The sequence below is a fragment of the Triticum aestivum genome, chromosome 3B (genome assembly GCF_018294505.1).
Source record: "Triticum aestivum cultivar Chinese Spring chromosome 3B, IWGSC CS RefSeq v2.1, whole genome shotgun sequence".
NCBI lineage: Eukaryota > Viridiplantae > Streptophyta > Magnoliopsida > Poales > Poaceae > Triticum > Triticum aestivum.
Genome location: NC_057801.1, coordinates 304168484 through 304173753, shown reverse-complemented (window position 1 = coordinate 304173753; position 5270 = coordinate 304168484).

The following is a 5270-nucleotide window of genomic DNA, read 5'->3' as shown; positions in this document are numbered from 1 at the left end:
TTGATCAGTCGATGTATGAGTCTCTCCGGATCGGGCCTCAGTGGTCTGCCGATTGCAATCTGAGGGTTTAGATCAGTGAGATTCTGGAGATAATCCATCACTCGCTGATTCAAATGCTCTTGCGCGATGATGTACTGGATGAGGTTGGCCAGCACTGGATCTCTCTCAATCCGCCCACCGGGAAAAGATGTTACTCCCCCGGGCGTTGCACGGCTCGGAAAGTAATAATATCCTCGCTCGCGGGCATAGGGCACTGCGGATCGAAGACGAGCAATCGCTTCGTTCGCAGCAGCTTCTATGGCCAAACGTGGGGTTGGCATAGATTTCCCCATGAAGGAAACCTCCATCGGATCTTGGTTGGGGTCAACGGGAGGAATGTGTACTGCTGCCCAATATTCCGAGGTGGAAGGGGTGATTCTCGATTTGAACAGCTCGTACTGGGGTGGCTGGGTAGAACCCATGGTACTGCAGGTAAAGTCCCACAATATTTTGACAAAGCTACCTGGGGTTGCATCTGGGGTTCTCCGATAAATACTAGGGCTCGGCATGGTAAGAAATGGTCGTGGGAGTGGGGCACGAGGTGAGGGTTGCTGAGTAAGGTCACAAGGTGGCCTTCTTATATAGCATCTGGCTGGTTTTATTTACCGTGGTGAAAGGTAATAAATCTGCCAGATTAGCTCCAAAGGTCGGGGTCAGTGTCAGAGATACACATATCTCATAAAGAGACGTGTTACTGTGGGTGTCGTCGGGTCTGGTTTTGGTAGCTGTGCCCGGAAATGTGCAACTATGCGCTGACAAACTACGCAAGGCTACTATAAAAACAGAGGCACAACGACAGGCTGCGATAATACACAAGATTACATGATTACAAAGCGGGGATACACTGAGACTCGGCACTACTCGTACAGCTTAGTCTACCTCGTTTACGTCTAAACGGGCGTGCCTGGTGGATGTCGAGGCTTCTCCACGTGTCTCACTGCCGGGATTAGTCGGAGATGGCGGAGGAACTGCAGGGTCGGGGTAGCGATGATGACCATCGGGGATTGTTGGCCACAATCCCGTTGGAGTGTGCTCCCAAAAGGTGACGAAGCACTTCTGGGGTCATCAAGACACCTTGGCCGCTGGTTGGAGCTGACCTCAGGGTCTCGATCGGGTGTCCAAACAGCACGACTGGGTTGTCGGCGTCGGACTCGGCTTCCCTGCTTGCCGGGGTTCGGCGAACCAGCTCTCCTCGAGCTGCGATCAGATCAATAGTGATTTGATCGAACAATGCCTCTAGTGCACTTACATAGCGCACTAGGTGCAACAATGCGGGATCCGTCTCGTGGTCTCCGTTGGCAACTTGGGGTGGTCTACCATACCCTTCACGCCTGGGGTAGTAGTAGAACGAGCGACAGTTAACTCTAGGCGACAACTGCCGGAGTTGAACTATAGCTTCTCGAGCGGCTAGCTGGATGGCTTGTGGCTCGAAGGAAGTTGTTCTTCCGGTGAACCTGTAGGGGCGTTCTGGCGACAAACCCCTACCGTAGATGTGCACAGTGGCCCAGAATTGGCGGTCTTCACCGCTCATGGGTCCTTGGTACACAACATATTCTGGGGGCTCTTCTAACGCGTAGGCACGACGGGTGAGGTTTGCGAGTATGGTCACGAAACCTCCAAGATTGGTTGCTGTGGTCTCATTGTGCACTATGGGACCAGGCATTGTGGCTAGGTTGGGGAAGAGGCTGTGCTTTGCTGGGTTGAGGCTAGCGTGCCCTTTTTATAGAAAAGGGGACGGAGTCTTCCTTCGCACGCTTGCGAATGAGACATTTTTGCCATCGGTCACTGGCGTGTGATCGATAGGCTAGGCTGATAGGTTTGGCACCGACTGCCAAAAGTGTCGGGATCACTGTGTGGCTATCTTGCACGGGAAGCTTGGCTGGCGTTTTGGTTAGGGTCTGGTAGGTTGGTTTACCTAAGTTATCCGACCTGGCTAAGATAGGATTAGCCAATGGTCAGCCTGGCTCTGGTACCAAGTCTGTGGGGACCGATTCTCCGGGTATTAATTTCCAGAAAATGGCCCTTGTGCTCACCAGCCCCAGGATAACTGTTAGCTGATGAGTCACCAACTTGGTACAGAAATTCCAAGCAAAATTTACAAAATATGTAGTACAAGACCATTCTGGCCTGCGAGTACAACAAATGGTTTCTAATGGTTGATGGCGGAAGCGGTTTGTGGATCATCAGTGTCTATGGAACTCCATGTTTCCACAGGAACAACTGACCAGGTTAACTCCTATCTTCGCGAGACTGCTATCATCGTTGCTTAAGTTCCGGGGCTGTCGGCGTGGTCGCTCCTCTCCGTGCAAGAAAATCTGGCCAAGACAATAGCCAGGGACAAGCCAGTGAGTACTTTGAATGTACTCGCAAACATTATGAACACATGCATAATATGACAATGATGTGCTGAAAATATTATATGAGCATAACGTCCATTACCAATGATAAATAAAACTCTGATGCGTATGAGCATGTAAAAAAAATAAATTTGCAATAACATAAAATATTAAAATTATGAAATAAATAACAAAAATGCCATAGTCGGGCGTCTGAGCGACACCACATAAAGAGCTTTTGAAAGAAATGCCACAGTCGAGCGTCTGAGCGACACCACATAAAGGGCTTTAAAAGAAATGCCACAGTCGGGCGTCTGAGCGACACCACATAAAGGGCTTTTAAAAGAAATGCCACAGTCGGGCGTCTGAGCGACACCACATAAAGGGATTTTGAAAGAAATTCCACAGTCGAGCATCTGAGCGAACCACATAAAGGGCTATAAAAGAAATGCCACAGTCGGGCGTCTGAGCGACACCACATAAAGGGCTTTAAAAGAAATGCCACAGTCGGGCGTCTGAGCGACACCACATAAAGGGCTTTAAAAGAAATGCCACAGTCGGGCGTCTGAGCGACACCACCTAAAGGGCTTTTAAAAGAAACAATCGTAGTAAATATCACGGAGGTAGAACCATTCCAGGGATACTCAATAATAACAACAATATCACGGGTTAGTCCACAATAATAATAATCATAATTATCACAAGTCACAAGTTATGATTTCAGTTATGGTTTAACAGTTTCACCTCCGAAGACCGACACTAAGACCGACACTTGACCCATCCCAGACTGTAATCCTTAACCATGGACATGGCTATTCGAGTAGATTTAATCTATGCAGAGAGTGGACTCTTTACCCACGAGTAACGGATTTCCTTAGTCCATCGGGACTAATTCCGTCTACGGTCTTTTTGTTGGAAACACACCTAACTTGCACACACCAGCTTAACTCACATGTGTCTGGAATCACCCACGACACCTGTCAAGCAAAACTCTAAGTGGGGAGGCTACAACCTCGACGTAACATGGGATCACAAAATTTATACCGCGCGCAAAACTGGGGAAGCTACCCCCTTCGGCTACAACCGAAACACCCATGCTCCCGGATCCGGTGGCATGACTACCGGATGCCTCCAGTATCTTCCACCACGGCCTCTCTGTACGGTGTGTGCTAGGAAAGGGGTTGACAACTTACTGAACCGTACCCTACTTATTGTAGAGACGAGTGGTAGTACGAAGCAAGTATGGGGGTTACTGGCACAAGACTCGATCTACGGTCGACTCAGGAGGTTGTATTATATCCTGCATGATTAGCATAACAATGCACATATTTCAAATAACAGATAGAAACATCACGCGACATACCCCTCATGCCATACCGGACACGACCGTCTCGACGGAGGACTAGGGACAAGACCGTGTCTACCCAAGACAGAGGCCTTCCCGGCTTCCCTTCCGGTATGCATGAAAGACGTATGACGGTGATTTCCATCACAATTCATGTCAACTTCATTAGCATCAACTCATTGAAAATGCACTCATAAGTAGGGTCACTTCCTCACATAAAATGACGTATGCACGCGTCGCGGTGGTGCTGTCACTGATTCAAACAACACACACATAAATTTCACCAGGGTTCAGAATGCTTGCCTTCAGGTCATGGGAAAGAAGGGTGCATCCAAAACATCTTGAAATCTTCAAAAATCCTATTTAAAAGAATATATATGAATTAACACACAACACAAAACAGCACAAAAAGTTGTTTTGAAATTTTTCAAATAAATCTTAAAATAAACTAGACAATTTTTGAGAGAGGTAGGAAAAAGAATTAATTCATTTGGAGTTGTATTTAAAAAGATACAGCCGGTCAAAGTTTGGTCAAAAATCTGTTTTTAAAAAAATAAAACAGAAAAGAAAAACGTTTCGTAATAGACACGTACACGTCGAAGGCGTAATCTGGAAATACGCTTCCACTTATCCAGCGTGGCTGCGTCTGAGCCACTGACAGTGGGCCCGCCTGGCCCACTGGTCAGGTTTGACTGGTCTCCCTCCCTCTTCTTCCTCGGGCCGGGCAGAGGCGGGGATTCCGGCGATCGTTGCCGGCGAACGGCGGCTCCTCGTGGGCTCCAGATGACCGGGGTGGGTCCGCAAGACCAAGACGGTCCCTCCGGTGGTCACTTTGCTCTCTAGGGTGGTCGGGGCTGCCGGCGGTGAGCTCCGCGGCGGACGGTGGTCGTCGGAGAAAGTGAGTTTGGGCAGCAGTGGTTTTCGATCAAAATCGAGTAGGGAACGTGCTCACGGGAGGAAGGGAAGGTTCCTGGTGGAGAGAGTGGAGAGGGGGAGGCTTTGGTGGCGCTGGACTGGTTGGGTCAGTGGCGGCGGCTGGAGTTGCCGGAGAGGAAGGAGACGACCCTTTCCCAACGATTGACGGCTAGGGGGGCACGGGTGGGACGGCGTGAGGCTGCCTCCGTGCGGGTTTGAGCTCGGGGGCCTCTTATATAGGCGATGGAGGTCGGTTTGCGGCGGCCGTGGATAAGCTTGCCGGCGACCGCTGTTCTGTAGCTAGGGCGACGTGGCGGCGACGCGCGCTAGAGGACGAAGCTGTGGATGAGCACGCACTGTTCTAGGAGGCAGGTGGCAAGCGTTGGCGGCTTGGGCGGCGCTGCCACGGCCGGGCCTGCAAGCGGCCGTCAGCTAGCCGCCATGGTCGTCCTGACGGCGGTGCTGTGGGGTGCCAGGTTGGTCGGGGTGGTGTGGAGATGCAAGGGGACACGGCGTGTTGGCTGGGGCCGGTCACGGGCCGGATTTGGGTGCGGGGTGCGACGGGGCGTCTCGAGCGCACGGGTGCCAAGCGCACGCTCTGGGCGCGCCCAAAGCATGCCCGGGACTTGCTCGAC